The sequence below is a fragment of the Anabrus simplex genome, chromosome 8 (genome assembly GCF_040414725.1).
Source record: "Anabrus simplex isolate iqAnaSimp1 chromosome 8, ASM4041472v1, whole genome shotgun sequence".
Classification (NCBI taxonomy): domain Eukaryota; kingdom Metazoa; phylum Arthropoda; class Insecta; order Orthoptera; family Tettigoniidae; genus Anabrus; species Anabrus simplex.
In genome coordinates, this window is record NC_090272.1 from 70,107,066 (window position 1) to 70,126,591 (window position 19,526).

The window sequence follows — 19,526 nt, forward strand, 5'->3', positions numbered from 1 at the left end:
AATACTCAATAAGGCGTCCAAGCAGCCTCCCAAAAAGAAGGCGAAATTAGATACAGTGCTTTCACACTTTTCACAATTAAGTGCCAAAAGGGAGAAAGAAAAGGGAAGAAGGCACAAGGAATTAATCGAGGTGCAGAAAGATGCCATACGGGTTTTCAGTGAAAAAATGGACAAATTAATCTAAAAGCTTTAATATTTTAATTTAATTTAATTTTAATTTTTGGAAAAAAGTTAATTTACAACAAATTATTTTCTTAGTTATTCATGTTTCTTTCTTGTGTGTGTTTATTTGGCGTCATTTATTAATTGAAGTTCATGTCCGTTAATAAGTAGAGAAGGAAGTAAACTAAAAATTGTAGTGTTCGAACTAGAGTTGAAATATCTTGCCAAATGAAATTCTTCAATTAAAATAAAGCTGCTGGGCTAAATCTTGTCTCTTTTCATTCCCATCCCGTACATCCTGAAGACAACGGTCAACATCTTCAATTTCAGTCTCATGATTTCGTTCCTGTCCTTCACGTATGTACTCTTCTACCAAAGGGTCGTGGTCAATACAGATATTGTGCAAGACGCAAGCGGCTAGAACTGTTGCAGGAATTAAATCTGTCCTATTCATGTCCAAATATTTTAACCTTCTGAATCTACCTTTCAGCAGGGCGAATGCTCTTTCTATCACTTGCCTAGTTTTGGAAAGTACAAGGTTGAAATTTCGTTCAGTTCTATTGAGGTTACCTCTATCAATATACGGTGGAATGAGCCAATTCAATACAGGATACGCTTTGTCACCCAATAAGAATTCGCCATTTGGAAAGAATTATTATTCGACACAATATCTGCGTAAATGTCAGAATTTCGAAGAATTCGTACATCACTGACTGAGCTCGGGTATCCTACAAAACAGTCGATGAACTTCAAATTTGAGTCACAGATTCCTTGTAGTGTTACTGCGTGAAAACATTTCCTATTCACATAAACTTCAGGATATTTCTTTGGGGCTTTAATGGGAATGTATGAGCCATCAATAACCTCTATGACATTAGGTATGTTGGATAATTTTTGGAAGGCTTCACATGATTCCTGAATCTCACTACCCTGCGGCCATTTAATTATATTATGTGAAATACTGCGCATTTATAATTCTCACAAAACAGACGGAAAGAGATGACTTGGCCATGTCAAACTTTTCCCCAACAGATCTGTACGAATCAGGCGTTACTAAGATCCAAATTACAGCCAGAAGTTGCGTTCGTGGATCTTGCAATGGTCTACCTCGTTCCCCGATTTTGGATTTCGAAAGTTTAGGACCAATGACTCTCAGAAGATGTTCGAATGCTGATCTCGGCAATCGAAAATGTTGTTTAGATTCGATTTCATCGTAGCTGTTGACAACATATTCTACATATCCAGTTATTCTAATTGGCTTATCGTTCACTAATGCAGAGCAGATATATTGGTATTCGTCGTCATCATCATCAGATTCTTCCTGCAAGATAAAGAATAACGGATACTGTTTTAGATCACATTTCGGTGAGGAAAGTAGTAACAATTCGTACAGCACACTGCTATTAATAAACTCACCTGAAAATTATTCATTAAATTCCTCGCAAACGAGGTTATAGTAAAACAAATAACCTTCCTTAATTGATCAGCCATATTCTGTTACTCTGTATTCACTCCAAAGCGTTCACGAAATACCGTTACTCAGAGTTAACCTTACTAGTTACTCCGCGATACTCTAACTCTACTCGGAGTAGTATTTTGTGAACGCAGCCATGGAGTTGGCAAACTTCTGAGTTGTGTTCAACAGAAAACAGCGGTCTGAACGAATGAACAATTAAGCCGAAAACGAGGGGAAGGAGAAAGGAACGCAGGAATGTGGCAACACCGTGTAATGGCACGTGCAATGCTCCTCCCTACAGACCAATCTGTCAAAACGCTTCTTTTAATATTACAGATATAGTTCTTTTATATACATTTACAATTCATTATGCAGTCGTACTGCACTACTACAGTTAATTTCCTTACTAGTTCTTTTAACTTAATTCCACTAGTCTCTGTCATATATTCTTTTATCAATCATTGAACCGTGGTCAGTCCGAAGATATTTTTAATTAATATTGCAGTCTTACACAATGGTGACAAGAGACCACATCGCTGCTCCTGCAAACCAATGAAAATCGTATTAGTTATCTACATAAATAAAGTTGTAGTGGGTCCGCTGTCTGTAATTTCGTTTGTTTTGCCAATTTTTCAGATATTTATCCGTTTTAGGTCAACTCAAGACTGAATCGGTGGTTTTTATTTTTCGTGTCTGTTTGTCTGTCTGTTTGTTCCACCATCACGGCAAAATGGCTGGATAGATCTCAACCAAACTTCATATTTATATTATACTCATCCCGGGGAAGGTTTTGATATGCATATCATATTAAAATGTTTGAATAGACCGGGGTTTATAGAAAAACCAGAACAATTTTCCTCCATTTTCTCTTTTGATTTTCTGTAAACTCCGTGGACCGTATGTGAAACGCATCTTCATTATAAACAACTTTCGTTATGTTCATAATTTACCTTACTCTTCAAATGACGGAGAAATTTACTATATTCTGCGGGTGTCATGCTCTGCATTGAGTGACCGACAGACCGACAACGAACCTACAGGTTACCATGGCAACGTCTCTGACTGCATGCCAGCTGTGAAGTAACGTATTGCCATTTTCCTCATCATGCCTTTAAATTCGTGGTTGTTCCTAGGGTAGAAGGCAAGAAAGGCGTCAATCGGCCATTCTGCGGGATATTGGCGGAATATCGTTGGAGGTTATAACCGTCCTCGAATAGCTCAAGTAATAACACCATTACTCATCTTCTTATCTGTTTACGTAAGAATCCCTGCGCCTAAATTTCTCCTCTGTTACCGCGTTCTTATATCCATAACTCACACCATGAGGGGCATTTCATTTTCCAATACATTCATTTGGTATTTACATATTTGTCGTCATCCGTCTATCCTCAGTTATAATCCATTTTCTGTTAATGTCAGCTTTCTTAGATGTATTATTTTGCTTCCTTAATTACGCCGTATGCATGCGAGTGTTAATCCCGAAAGCTTTCTTCTTTGAGGAAATATTCTAAGCTATGCAAATGTATAACTTTTGACCCCGGAAAATATCGAAATATGGATGCAATTTAACGACGGTGCAGACCTTCGTTTCGGTATAATTGGTGGCTAATCAGTAAGTCGTATCGCAAATCAGAAAGCACAATCGCCTTTTATTTTGGAGAGATCTACAACTATGGTCCTATGAATTTTTGTCGTATTTCTATCCCTTATACGTCAAATAGAGCTGTATTTCTCGATTTCAAGTTAATTTTGTACTTTTACACGTATATGTTATCATTTGGCACACTTATAGGAAAGATAGAATCATGACATTCGGCTCGTACATTAACATGAGCAGTGGCCATGTGATAGCCAAATTTTACGATTCTAGCTGTCACATGAGTGTCAAAAATATAAAGTAGTATGTGAAAACTGTACAAAATTTCACCCCATTCAACGACTCTGACTCAATCAAACCATAAATATAGGAGATACGAGAAGATGTCATGGAACCAGCCATGTAGAACGCTGTACGATGCGTCTGATGGCGAAGTCCGTTTGTAGATATGTCGTACAGTTTCAAAGCAGTAACTTTCGAAATAAAGGTCTGCACTGCTAGACGTGTTCATGCTTATCTACATAAATAAAGATGTAGGGGGTCCGCTGTCTGTAATTTCGTTTGTTTTGCCAATTTTTCAGATATTTATCCGTTTTATGTCAACTCAAGACCGAATCGACGGTTTTTATTTTTCGTGTCTGTTTGTCCCATTATCACGGCGAAACGACTGGAATTATACTCATCGCGAGGAAGGTTTCGATATGCATATCATATTAAAATCTTTGAATAGACGGGGGGTTTATGGGAAAACCAGAACGGTTTTCCTCCATTTTCTCTTGTACTATTGATTTTCTGTAAATTCCGCGGACCGTATGTGAAACGCATCTTCATTATAAACAACTTTCGTTATGTTCATCATTTACCTTACTCTTCAAATGACGGAGAAATTTACTATTTTCTGCGGGTATCATGCTCTGCATTGAGTGACCGACAGACCGACAACGAACCTACAGCCCATGACAACGTCTCTGACTGCATGCCAGCTGTGAAGTAACGTATTGCCATTTTCCTCATCATGCTTTTAAGTTTGTGGTTGTTCCATGGGTAGAAGGCAAGAGAGGCGTGAATCGGCCGTTCTGCGGGATATTGGGGGAATATCGTTGGAGGTTATAACCGTCCTCGAATAGCTCAAATATTAACACCATTACTCATCTTCTTATCTGTTTACCTAAGAATCCCTGCGCCTAAATTTCTCCTCCGTTACCGCTTTCTTATATCCATAACTCACACCATGAGGGGCATTTGATTGTCCAATACATTCACTTGGTATTTGCATAATTGTCGTCATTCGGATATCCTCGGTTATAATCCATTTTCTATTAATGTCAGCTTCCTTAATTACTCCTTATGTATGCGAGTGCTAATCCTAAACCTGGACAATCTTTTCTTGGAGGAAATACATCTTCCAGGCCATGCAAATGTATAAATTTTGGCCCCGGAAAATATCGAAATATGGATGCAATTTTAACGACGGTGCAGACCTTCCTTTCAGAATAACAAGCTTTTCCCCATTCACTAATTTGGTGGCTAAACCGTAAGTCATATCACAAAAGATCGCGTTTCAATTTGGAGATATCTACAACTTTGGGCCTATGACATTTTGTCGTATCTCTATCCCTTATTCGTTAAATAGTACTGCATTTCTTGAGTTCAAGTTAATGTTGTACTCTTTACACGTGTATGTTATTGTTTGGCACACTTATACGAAAGATGCAATCATGATATTGGGCAGGCACATTGACATGTCGAGTGGCCATATGTTCGCAAAATTTTATGATTCCAGTGTCACAAGAGTATCAAAAAAATAAAGTAGTATGTGAAAACTGTACCAAATCTCACCGCATTCAATGACTAACTGAATCTAACCCATAAATATAGGAGATACGGGAAACTGGCATAGGACCAACCATGTAGAGCACTGAACGAGTCGTCTGATGGTGAAGTCCGTTTGTAGGTGCAGTTTAATATAGTCTTACTCACTGCATTTACAGTAATTTATGGAGAAATCCGGATACAATATAGAATACCGTAGCGAAGCACGGGTACATTTGCTAGTCGACAATAAGAATGCACCGACAGTCGCCGGGGGCACAAGTAAAATATTGAAATAAAAATGAAGTACAGTCCGCCTCTGTGGTGTAGTGGTTAGTGTGATTAGCTGCCACCCCCGGAGGTCCGGGTTCGATTCCCGGCTCTGCCACAAAATTTGAAAAGTGGTACGAGGGCTGGAACGGGGTCCACTCAGCCTCGGGAGGTCAACTGAGTAGAGGTGGGTTCGATTCCCACCTCAGCCATCCTGGAAGTGGTTTTCAGTGGTTTCCCACTTCTCCTCCAGGCAAATGCCGGGATGGTACCTAACTTAAGGCCACGACCGCTTCCTTCCCTCTTCCTTGCCTGTCTTCTCCAATATTCCCATCCCCCACCAAGGCCCCTGTTCAGCATAGCAGGTGAGGCCTTCCAAGTTGTATCCCCCGACCCAGAGTTTGAAGCTCCAGGACATTTCCCTTGAGGCGGTAGAGGTGGGATCCTTCGCAGAGTCCGAGGGAAAAACCGACCCTGGAGGGAAAACAGATTACGAATGAAGTACATACTTCTTATTCTCCGTTCATCTCTGCATATTTGTTTCTAACGGTGTCGCTATGCTGCTGGACAACGTTTTATAGCACTTACTTTAACTCTGCAGACTTTGCAGAAGAGGATTTTTCCTTCTGTAGAGAAGCACTCCTCCCCGAACTCTAACGCAATTTCTTAATGCAACTTTCTTTACGGCTCTTTATGTCAGTTCTATCACTGCTAATAATGGACTTTTTTCTGCTCTTCAAAAACCCACCTACTACTGCCAGGTTTGTACGCGCTGTCTGGGGAACCAGAGACTGACCAGCGGTCTCCACAATACGGCCCGTGAATTATTTTTCCAAGTTGCATTGCGTCTCATCGATACATATACGTCTTATGGCGACGATGGGATAGGAAAGGACTAGGAATGGGAAAGAAGCGGCCGTGGCCTTAATTGAGATACAGCCTCAGCATTTGCCGGGGTAAAAATGGAAAATCACGAAAAACCATCTTCAGGACTGCCGACAGTGGGGTTCGAACCCCCTATCTCCCGAATGCAAGTTCACAGCTGCGCGCCCCTACCCGCACGGCCAACTTGCTCGATCATTTTTAACACATTTACAAAGTGTACAGATAGTTATATACGAATGAACAGTGCTCAAAGAGGAAGTGCTGAAGCAAATAACAAAATATCAAAATTAAAACAAGTAATTGTACAAAAGAGCCGGCCCCGTGGTGTAGGGGAAGCGTGCCTGCCCTTTACCCAGAGGCCCCGGGTTTGATTCCCGGCCAGGTCAGGGATTTTTACCTGGACCTGAGGACTGGTTCGAGGTCCACTCAACCTACGTGATTAGAATTGAGGAGCTACTGATGGTGAGATAGCGGCCCCGGTCTAGAAAGCCAAGAATAACGGCTGAGAGGATTCGTCGTGCTGACCACACGACACCTCGTAATCTGCAGGCCTTCGGGCTGAGCAGCGGTCGTTTGGTAGGCCAAGGCCCTTCATGGGCGGTAGTGCCATGGGGTTTGATTTGGTTTAATTGTACAAAAGAAGTTGCTGCAGTTTAAGAATGGTGTAATAACAAAATGAACTTTTGAAGGAGCGCCTCTGTGCTGTAGTGGTTAGTGTGATTAGCTGCCACCCCCCGGAAGCCCGGGTTCGATTCCCGGCTCTGCCACGACATTTGAAAAGTGGTACGAGGGCTGGAACGGGGTCCACTCAGCCTCGGGAGGTCAACTGAGTAGAGGTGGGTTCGAGTCCTCAGCCATCCTCGGAGTGGTTTTCCGTGGTTTCCCACTTCTCCTCCAGGAAAATGCCGGGATGGTACCTAACTTAAGGCCACGGACGCTTCCTTCCCTCTTCCTTGTCTATCCTTTTCAATCTTCCCGTCCCCCCTCAAGGCCCCTGTTCAGCAAAGCAGGTGAGGCTGCCTGGACGAGGTACTGGTCATCCTCCCCAGTTGTATCTCCCGACCCAGAGACTGAAGCTCCAGGACACTGCCCTTGAGACGGTAGAGGTGGAATCCCTCGCTGAGTCCGAGGGAAAAACCGACCCTGGAGGGTAAACAGATAAAGAAGAAGAACTTTTGAAGTGTGTTTATGTCATGATATCTGTTTAAGTCGTAACTGTTTATGGTTTATTTACTTGTTCTTGTTCTTTCAACGCATTTATTTACGAATACTTTACGAATACCTCTCGGAACTCCTCTCCGGCATGTATGAATTCGGACCCAAGCTTGTTTAGAGTAATTACGACTGTATCATACGCGTATCGTTCTCTAGTCTATCTACAAAAGTAGCACATATACCGTGAATGAGGTTATGTTGATTGTAAACATTTTGTCCAAAATGTAGATGAAGGAATGTCTTAAAGTCAACGACGGGACCATACCCAAGGAAATCAAAATAAGTTTCCATTACTACCAGTAGTAGTAGTAGTAGTATGCCTTTACTTTTTTCTGGTGTAGTCTAGAATAAAATTGTTACTTATTTCAGTCTCATCCTTAGCCTTGACACCATGAAAGTGACTGAGGTATGAGCGATGTTAAACAGCCAAATCATCGCTCAGACTAAACATACAAACTCATTTTCCAAAATACACTGCATAAAATCAATTCTCCTGTCCTTGAGCAACAGCCCCATCGGAGATGTCCCCATAAAACGGCTGTTTCTTGTTCACTTCACAGAGAGAACTTATTCCTGGATGGACATATGAGGTACCGACTTTCTTGCGATATAATGAATCAGAAGGAAACATGGAAGAAGTCCGATTCTTCGAAGAATATCGTGAAAGTATCGGCAAGAGAAAGAGAAGGACAAGAAAACATGTGAAAATCAGACTTTCTTTGTCTCTCAGACCATCATCGTGGTCATATGAGAACATGAATTGAACAAAAGAGATCGCATGAAAAAAAAGTGTGGAGCCTGGCACAAATAAACGGAAGCAATTCCAGACTCCCAAATTGAGAACATTTAGCTGATACCCTCACTTTTCGAACAATCTAACTTGTTCATCTTGACCGTATGATTGATTCACACAGTATAGCCTAAACTGGGTTCGACCTCAGGTCAGTTTAGTGGCATTTGAGGGTGATCAAATACACCGGCCTCGTTTTCCGGCGTCTCCAAAATCCACAAAAGTAGTTTGATGATGATTTCGTTTTAGAGACCTAATACTTAGATCATCAATCCTAAAAGCAGTTAGTTGAACGTAAAACCAATAACAGTAAAACGTAGTAAGTGATGTTAATCCTTTAATAAAGTAAATAATAATTTAACGTACCTCAATTGCTGTAGATGTCGAGAGATGCCCAGATGTGGGAATGTTGTCCCGCTGGAGTTCTATAAGGCGCTGAAACTCAAGAACTTGTAGTTATCGTCTTTAAACACATCCTATTGTCATCGACCTCGAGCAGGATCGAACCCGTTATCCTGGGAACAGAAGGGTAGGGACTAACCGACAGCCACTGAGATTGACGTGTTCCTCTTTCTACAATAAAACTCAGTTTCAAAAGGGTGCACATTCCGGTTTCATTTTTCTCTCAAATTCACTACCTTACTTTCCAATAATGACAGAATTAAGGACTATACTTAAGACATACTGTAATATTTCGGCCTTGAACCATTTTTCTGAAAAGACCTGCGTACCCACAGTTAAAGAAAACGCTCTACATCCCACGACAAAGCGAAATAGTGACCTAGAATTTAATCCCCATTATTTTCAACTCAGACTTCCGGCCTACCCTGGGCCATAAAAACTTAATGGAGCCTAGGCCTCTCGTGGAGATACCAGCAGAATATTCCCATGTGTTACATACACACTGCCATTGTTCTTGTGTCTTCATATAGCGCCATAGTAAGGCACACTCCATGTATGCAAAATACTGGTCTCCAAGCATGTGCTAGTTAACAAACATAACTTCATCTTCTCCTTTTTTGTGCCTTTCCCTCATTATGGCTCGAGTTCTACAGTACTACTTTTTGTTTTAGTCAATTTCTCTCCCAGCATCACGTCGTTCAGAAGCGGCCATGCCACTCTACAGTTCAAGAAGGATCATCAATTCAGGAAGTTGAATGTGCGAGTGTAATGAGTAAGCTGAGGTTATTTCTTTAAAAAACCTGTTTGTTCTTGTAACAACCAATTTTTTTTTTTTTTTTTATTTTTTTTTTTTTTTTTTTGAAGAGGGAAGCCATACTTTCCATTGTCGACTCAGTTAAATGTAACTTAATAGCGTTTCCGTCTGTCGAACATAAAGTTCAGTACACATATTACACTATAACTTATCTGAAAAAAAAAAAAAAACCTATCGAACGAGGAATAGTGTCACTTCATATAGCGTCATACATAGACGGGGAGTAAGGCACACTTCACACCAAACTCCATGGCGCAACAGCCCTTGAAGGACCAAGGCCCAACCAAGCGACCGCTGTACACATGAAGGCCTGCAGATTACGAGATGACGTGTGGTCAGTACGACGGATCGTCTCGACCGTTAATCTTGACTCTCGAGACCGGGACCGCTAGTTTACCGTCAGATAGCTCCTCAATTGTAATCACGCAGGCTGAGTGGACCTCGAACAGCCCTCAGATACAGGTAAAAATCCCCGAACTGGCCGGAAATCGAATCCGGGGCCTTCGGGTAAGAAGGCACAATCCATGAGTGCAAAATACTGGCCTCCAAGCATGCAGTGGCGGCGATAAGGACCCAGCAGACCCCAAGAGGTGGGGCTTGACTGTTTCTTAATTCAGTAGCTGACGAGTGATTTTACATATTGATAAAGCTACAGAACACAACACAGCATTATTTGTATTACAGAGGGTTGTTCCAAACTTAGGCCGTCGTAGTGCAGAGCTTCTTTCGTCAATAAGAGTACGGTAGTTATTTCTGAAGGAATGTGGGTTTCCCAACCTGTTCCATAAATAACCATCCCTTGCTGCCACTCACAACAGTCAACAAGGGTTTTGAACAAATTAGCCAATTCTGAGAACCCAGTAGCCAGCGAAGATGCGATAACAAAGACATCCTCCTTATGACCTTATCTAAACTTTAAATACTGAAGTTTACAGCCTGTTTATAACTCTCGACAGGCAGTGTAGGTAAGTAGGCCTAAGATTGTCGGTTGAGTTGTAAATAGTAGTAAATGATTTGGTCCTCGGAACTTGATTATTTCTTAATATTGTGACGGTTAGCGAGTTTTGTTTACTGTAATTGGAAAATGCATTTCTTGTGTGTGTGTGTGTGTGTGTGTGTTCGTACCATTTAATGCCTTCGGATTTGAAAACTTAACTGTGTAACTTATTATTATTATTATTATTATTGTCGATGCTGTTCATTGTAATAATATACACTAGTGTCCAAAAGTTTAGCATAGGTTTCGAGTAAACAGGGCAAGAGGAAATTGACCGCAAATCGCACGACATAGGCACCTACCAACTTTACGTGTTCGCTCTGTATGGGAAAGGAGTGTTCCCTGCTTTGAGTTGCGGCGTAACAGCAAGGTAAACACAGCCAGTGCCTGTGCCCCATATTCCCTCAGTCGTGTTTGCCCTGTTATAGTGTGCGGAGTGTAGCCTCTAGGTGAACGTGACAACATAATGGCACAACGACGCCATTTGGACCTCGTTTTGCAGGGTAGAATACTCGGCCACCTGAAAGCAGGCCAGAAACAGACCGAAGTCGCCATATCCTTGAATGTGCTTTGGAGACGATTTTGAGATACAGGAGATGTAGGACATAGGCCAGTACCAGGTCGACCAAGGGTAACCACCCCACAGCAGGACCGATATCTGGCCTTAACCGCCCGACGAAATCGGAGTGCACCTGCAAGAAAAATAAATTGTCGGCGGAGCTTGCAGAAGTCTCAGGGGTTGCCGTTTCCCGGCAAACTGTGTACCGGAGGCTCAGAACAGCAGGGCTGTTTGCCCGACGTCCAGCGGTGTGCGTCCCGCTCACTCCAGCACAGAGACGGGCTTACTGTGGAGCCGTCAACATCGAAACTGGACCATGAATGAATGGAGGCATGTGCTCTTCACATATGAATCCCACTTCAGTTTGCAGACCGATTCCCGTCGCACATTAATCTGGAGAGAACCGGGTAGCCGATACGACCACAGGAACGTCGTGGAACGGGACCAGAATGGTGGTGGTGGCGTCACGGTGTGGAGCGGCATCATGTTGAATGGCCGTACGGACCTGCACATCTTCATGGGTGGTCCGAGGAACACTGTTAAGGGCACCCGGAAGGGATGAACTTGGATTTTTTTTTTTTTTTTTGCAGTTTTACAGTATATACCTGTGACTTTCTTCTTTCGAATACTTTTTGTTTCAGACCTCTGTGACCTTTGAAAGGGTGTTAATTTTTATATTATCTGGAGTGCTGCAGACATCGGGCATGACATGTCCTCGAACTGATGTGAGATAACATTTCTTTCCATTTGTTAGCGGTGGCAAAGACTCTGTTGAAGGAGTTCATGTTTCAGAACGTGGTCATTTTCTGCGAGAGGATATCTCTGCTGAAGAAAAGTACAACTTTCAATTGTTGGCCAACCTGGACGACAGAACGATTGAGAACATAACTGCGTGTGTTTATTGTTTGTTTTGGCGGCTTCTTTTACAACAGTATCAGCTGCGCTTTGTTTCCGTTCGGTTTTATACATTGAACAAGATGGCTAGACATAGTAATAGGATTTTCAAGGTGCGCAAAAATGTGGGAAAGCGGAAAATCACTGTTGTTATTCCGAACGTTACAGGTGCGTGTGGAAACGTGTGCTCCCCAACTGACTACAAAAAAGATGCAGAATGAACAACCACAGTACAGTTTGTGTCCAAAAGGAGAGGACACGTGGTGCAAATACCATAAAAATGAAGGAAAATACGACCACAAGCACAGTGTCCCGTATGCAGTCGCGGAATCCATAAGACCAGTCTTGAGAGACTTATCCTATGAAAAACTCCTCCGGAAATGCCTTCACGGTAAAACCCAAAACCCTAACGAATGCTTAAATAATTTGATCTGGACTCGCATAGCCAAGAGGGCACTTGTGAGTATAAAAAAAAAAAAAAACTTCACTTTGGTGTTTATGAAGCCGTGGCAACATACAATGGAGGCAATATCTCGAAGAGCGAAGTTCTACAAAGACTATGTATACCTCCGGGACACAACCCTGAAACAAATGTCAATCACAGATAAGGAAAGAAAAAGGAAAGCAGATGCAGCAAAAAGGGGGCTGGTGAAGCTTGGAAGACAGTAGAAAATAAGTGTAAATAGAATATTACAAGATGAGAAGGAAGAGAACCCAGATGATCCTCTGTATGAAGGTGGAATGCATAACGAACTTTGAGGCTCGTTTCCTGAAAAGTAGTTTTTTGTGTATCTAAGGAACATTTATTCGGATGCCATTGAACGTACATTAACCAAACTTGTAGGTGGTATGTAACTAATCATTCTACGCATTTTAACACGATATTTTTAAAATCAAATTTCTGAATCATGGAACAAGATGTCTCATTTTAAAACCTAAAATTTTGATGTTCGCTTAAAAAGGTATATTTTCAAAAAACAGAAGAATTAAAAATGATGTCGTCTATCTAGGTGCGAGGGTCGAATAAATGCGTATACAAAAATGACTTTCATGGGTTCATAACTTTCATTTTAACAAGGCAGACGTAACCCCTTCCGGGTGCCCTTAACGCTCGGAGATACAGGATTGAGGTACCACATGTTCGACTCTTCATAGGTGCGGTTGGTCCAGACTTCCTCTTAATTGACGATAATGCCCGACCGCACCGCGCTGCTCTGGTGGATGAATTTCTGGCTGGGGAAGACATTCATCGCATGGACTAGCCCGCGAGGTCTGTGGATCTAAATCCTATAGAACATGCCTGGAATGCATTGGGGAGGCGAACTGCATCCCGTCAGCCTCTACCAACAACCCTCCAAGACCTTCGCAATGCCCTTTCGGAGAAATGGGATCGACTGCCAGAAGAGCTCTTGGACCATCTGACAGAGAGCATGCCACGTCGCTGCGAAGCATGTGTGGGAGTTAGGGGTAACCATACACCCTATTAGCAGCATATTTTGTTGTGGAAGACATTGCCAAGTTTTGTTAGTTGTTGTCAAAGGTGTACCTTAGCTATCAGAATCTTTCTGACACTGTTTTTTTTTGGACAAGTTGTGTGACATATGGTGTGTGATTCAATTTCCGTTTGTTCAGCAATCTGTCTGACATTCCTATCAGGCGGTATGGCCTCGTTTAGTGTGTATGCTTAACTTTTGGACACTAGTGTAACATTCCTTATCAGGAAACGAGAGGCCCATTTTTATTAATTGCAGGGGGGGGGGGGGGCGAAATTCTTAGCTCTGCTACTGCAAGCATGTGCTAGTTAATGAACACAACTTCCTTTATTCCTTGTTCAATAATGTAGTTTTTCTTATAGGCTTGTTATAGTGTAATATTTATAACGTGTGTGGTCGACAGACTGACAAGCTTTTAAGTTACATACGACTAAACATGCAGAGTAAAGTTTAACATCTATTTTGGATCAAATTATGTCAAGGGGCATCTGTGTGTCTATTTTGACATACATTTCCTTTTTTGCGACGGATGCCTATTTAAGCGCATTTTTTTTTTTACTTTTTGCTTCGAGATATCTTGTTGGAAAAGTAATAATACTAAATGTTTTCATTCCTCCCCTGAAGACAGAGGCGGGCCTCCTAGGCGGTGACGCCGTTTTTCAGGCCAGGAGATTTCTATCGGAGAAAGGGATGTGTGAAGATGGTGAGAGGGTTGGCGGCCGAGGCCTACACTATACTCGTAATATTGAAAGGTTCTTAGAGGGAGGTATGTTTACTGCTTGCCTGGGTGGGGAGAAGGGAGTAGAGGGTATGATTACCATGAAAACGAGGGCGGACCCGCTGTGGTTGCCATAGCGATAAGTCTGCTGGCCGACTCGTGTTGCTGGAGTTTCCAAACCTCTCACATCTTTGTTACGTACAACAAAACACAGCGGTCTGAACGAACGAGCAAATGAGCCGGCAGCGAAGGGAAGGAGAAGGCAGGAATGTGGCAACACTGTGCAACGGCACATGCAATGCTCCTCCCTCCAGCCCTAACTGTGATACTTCTAATATTACGGGAAAAGGAACTGTCCCGGCATTCGCCTTAATGCAGGACAAAGGAAGACCACGGAAAACCATTATCAGGACAGCCGACGATGGGGACCAGCCACTCTATATTCGAGAGACGGTAGAGCCGTGGTCACCGCTCCTCTGCCCGGTTGGCTGGTCGGAGTGCCAAGCTGTCGGACCAGCCCCTCCACATTCGAAAGACGGTAGAGCCGTGGTCACCCCTCCTTCGCCCGGTTGGCTGATCGGAGTGCAGAGCTGTCGGACCAGCCGTGGCCACTTGTGGGCCGAAAACCACTCTGCATCCGCCGACGTCTTGGTGATCGCCATATGGCCATTTATGATCGTCAGAACTGACAGTGTGGCAGACAATTAGGCACTCTTTGTATTCTGCTAGTCCAATCAGTGTGCATACCTGCGGTCACACGAACAAACATACTGGCAACTTCCTGCGATGAATTGCGAAGCCGTTACGCCCTACGTCCCGTTGAGTGTTCTTTTTCGGTAGAGTTGAGTCTCCAAGATGGAGACAAGGTCTGGATTCAGATTATCCGGCGATAGGGAACTGTCGCTAGGAAATCTGTGTTTCCCCGTTCATACGTGATCCGAACTCAAGAAGGAATTTTTTTAGACGGAACAGGAGATTCCTAGAGCATGTGAGGCATGATTAGATATCATCAACGACATTAGGTCACAGGGCAGCTTTCGATACATTAGAGCAGGGCCTCTCAGGGTGCATGCGCTTGGTTGACCAGAGTGCGGACCCCCCACGCCTCTACTTGGAGCAATAGTGCTGTCTCTCTCTTTCCTCGCGCCTGTCTCGTTCGCTCCCCCTGTCTCCCTCTTCCACACTTGCTTTGTTGCGCCGAGTAGAGCCGAGCTTAGCCGAGTAGCCCAGAGACGGAGCGTTGGTCCGAGCCAAGCCGAGCGGGATCGATGCACAGTGCACGGAGCTCTTACGCCTCGATTTGCACGCGTGAGATTTTGGGCGTTTGAGAGGCCCTGCATTAGAGGAAGGTGAGCTCCTACCCACAGTCGTCGAAGACCAACATGGGACACCAGAACCTGGGAAGCAGTAAGCCTATAACACGAGAACGAGCCCAGAGTTCAAAGACCGACGGTTTATACAAAGCGGCGAGATTTTAGTACACTGCAATCTATCATATTATCGCTGAAGGCCAAAGAGCTGCTGCTAGAGAAGGCAAGTAGGAGCGCAATAAAGAAACTGGTCTAGATGATATTCCTGGAGATAAGGGCAAAGCCTTCAGAAATCCTGGCTGGGAAGGTGTTAAAATATAATTATGTATTTTGTGGAACTTCTCCAATCACGACATTAGAACTGCCACCAGTGGAAATGGCTTCATTTGAGTATTACCCCTCCGCCTGTGTGGTGTAGTGGTTAGTGTGATTAGCTGCCAACCCCGGAGGCCCGGGTTGGATTCCCGACTCTGCCACGAAATTTGAAAAGTGGTAGGAGGGTTGGCACGGTGCCCACTAAGCCTCGGGAGATCAACTGACTAGAAGGGGTTCGATTCCCTCCTTAGCCATCCCAGAAGTGGTTTTCCGTGGTTTCCCACTTCTCTTCCAGGCAAAAGTCGGGATGGTACCTAACTTTAGGCCACGGCCACTTCCTTCCCCGTTCCTTGCACATCCCTTCCAATCTTCCCATACCCCACAAGGCCCATCTCCAGCATAACAAGTGAGGCCATCTGGGCGAGGTACTGTTCCTCCTCCCAAGTTGTATCCCCGACCAAATGTCCCACGCTCCAGGAAACTGCCCTTAAGGTAGAGGTGGGATCCCTCGCTGAGTACGGGGGGAATATCCATCCCTGGAGCGTAAACGGATTAAATAATAAATAAATAGCGTAAATACAAAGTAATAATAATAATAATAATAATAATAATAATAATAATAATAATAATAATAATAATAATAAAGTATTGCCCGATCACATCCAGTGAGGAGGACAGGGCATTCTCTCAATTTAACAATATCGTGACTGAAAGGAGGCATTAATTGATTCAAGAACTGGAAAAAATCCAAAGAAAAGCAGCTCGATTTGTTGTGGGTGATATCCGACAAAAGAGTAGCCTTACACAAATGTTGCAAAGTTTGGGCTGGGAAGAATTGGGAGAAAGGAGACGAGCTGTTCGACTAAGTGGTATGTTCCGAGCTATCAGTGGAGAGATGGCGTAGAATGACATCAGTAGACGAATGTGATTGAGTTAGGAAAGATCACAATATGAAGATAAAGTTGGAATTCAAGAGGACAAATTGGGGCAAATACTCGTTTATAGGAAGGGGAGTTAAGGAGTGGAATAACTTTCCCAGGGAGATGTTCAATAAATTTACAATTTCTTTGCGATCATTTGAAAAAGGCTAGGAAAACAGCAGATAGGGAATCTGCCACCTGGGCGACTGCCTAAATGCAGATCAGTAGCGATTGATTGATAAATTTACACCAGGAAACGGTGAAAAAAACACAATAATAAACTGTAATGTAGCTGGAGACTTGAGTTGTTTCAGCATGGCTCCATGCTATTTTCACAGAATACTGATAGATCACTACCAAACTGGCTGAGGCCCCCGGTCGAATTCCTTGAAATGGAAACAGGCTATGGATTTTCATTTTACTTTTTTTTTTTTTTTTACCAAACTGGCAGTTCCAAAATACATTAAAACTCCTATTCAACATTGTCAGGAGATACTATAAGTAATACAGGTTTATAAAAATGTTGATAGTGCCTATTTTTACATCGTATGGCCTATATACGCTGTCTGAAACAGGGCATTTAATGCCTAATGACCTCAGCTTAATATTGAGGGATGCTGTGAGTTTATTTTAATTTGTTAATTAGTAAAATGAAATTATTTGGAGCTAAGATTCTTTCGTATACGTTGGAAGTGGGGGGGGGGGGTGGAGGGGGCGGGGAAGACCCAAAATTTGTTAACGGCTTTTATTTCGAACACGAAACGCAAGTGAAATACAGAAGTTGCAACTTCTATCAATATTTACATTCGTAGGATGATGGAATTAAGTTTTTCATCCTATAACTTGCTCTACGTCGCACCGACACAGGTTTTATCAATCAATCAATCAATCAATCAATCAATCAATCAATCAATCAATCAATCAATCAATCAATCAATCAATCAAAAAATAAATAAATAAATAAATAAATAAATAAATACTAATCTGCATTTAGGGTAGATGCCCAGCTGGCAGATTCCCTATCTGCTGTTTTCCTAGCTTTCTCCAAATGAACGCAAAGAAATTGGAAATTTATTGAACATCTCCCTTGGTAAGTTATTCCAGTCCCTAACTCCCCTTCCTATTAACGAGTATTTGCCCCAATGTGTCCTCTTGAATTCCAACTTTATCTTCATATTGTGATGTTTCCTACTTTTAAAGACACCACTCAAACTTATTAGTCTACTAATGTCATTCCACGCCATCTCTCGGCTGACAGCTCGAAACATACCACTTAGTCGAGCAGTTCGTCTCCTCCCAAGTCTTCCCAGCCCAAACTTTGCAACATTTTTGTAAAGCTAAGGAAGATCTTTCCTTATATTAAAACCTAGATACTTGCAATCATCCCCGAAAGGAACTTTCACCCCATCAACGCAGTAAATAAAACTGAGAGGACTTTTCCTATTTCTGAAACTTACAATCTGACTTTTAACCCCGTTTATCATCATACCATTGCCCGCTGTCCATCTCACAGCATTATCGAGGTCATTTTGCTGTTGCTCACAATCTTGTAACTTATTTATTACTCCCTACAGAATATCATCTGCAAACACCCTTATCCCTGATTCCAATTCTTTACACATATCATTGATATATATAAGAAAACATGAAGGTCCAATAATACTGCCTTGAGGAATTACCCTCTTAATTATTACAGGGTCAGATAAAAATTCTCCCACTCAAATTCTCTGAGTTCTGTTCTATTTTCTAGAAATATAGCCACCCATACAGTCACTCTTTTTTCTAGTCCAATTGCACTCATTTTTGCCAGTAGTCTCCCATTATTTAATCGTATGGTGATTACAACTACAAATTCACAAGTCCAGGTCCAAGCGTTTCAGCCACTCTACAGCACTTTCTGTAAGATGAAACAGGTCACTGGGGCTTCCGGAGTAGGCATGAAGAGGGCAGCGCAGGATAATATGGCCCTGGTCTGCTCCTCTTCACTGCATTCACACATTCTCCCATGATCTATCATATCAAATGCCTTAGATAGGTCAATCGCAATACAATCCAATTGACCTCCTGAATCCAGGTTATCCGCTATATTTTGCTGGAATCCTACAAGTTGAGCTTCAGTGGAATAACCTTTCCTAAACCCAAACTGCCTTCTGTCAAACCAGTTATTAATTTCTCAAACATGTCTAATATAATGAGAAAGAATGCTTTTCCAAAGCTTACATGCAATGCATGTCAAACTGACTGGCCTGTATTTTTCAGCTTTATGTCTGTCACCTTTTCTTTTATATACAGGGGCTACTATAGCAACTCTCCATTCATTTGGTATAGCTCCTTCATGCAAACAATAATCAAATAAGTACTTCAGATATGGTACTATATCCCAACCCATTGCCTTTAGTATACCCCCAGAAATCTTATCAATTCCAGACGCTTTTCTAGTTTTCAACTTTTGTATCTTACTGTAAATGCCATTGTTATCACAGGTAAATTTTAATACTTCTTTAGTATTAGTCACCTCCTCTATCTGGACATTATCCTTGTAATCAACAATCTTTACATACTGCTGACTGTATACGTCTGCCTTTTGAAGATCCTCGCATACACACTCCCCTTATTCATTAATGATTCCTGGAATGTCCTTGTTGGAACCTGTTTCTGCCTTAAAGTACCTATACATACTCTTCCATTTTTCACTAAATTTTGTATGACCACCAATTATGTTTGCCATCATGTTATCCTTAGCTGACTTCTTTGCTAGATTAAATTTCCTAGTAAGTTCCTTCAATTTCTCCTTACTTCCACAGCCATTTCTAACTCTAACCTTCACCTCCTCCTTGGCCTCTTTAATTCTCTGTTATAATATAGTGGATCTTTACCATTCCTTACCACCTTTAAAGGTACAAACCTATTTTCACAT

General features: G+C 42.3%; 1 pseudogene; it reads right to left on the minus strand.

The window, feature by feature from the left end:
• Positions 1–400: 400 nt before the first annotated feature.
• LOC136879298 (putative nuclease HARBI1) lies at positions 401–11,445 on the minus strand (annotated as a pseudogene).
• Between the last annotated feature and the right edge of the window lie 8,081 nt (positions 11,446–19,526).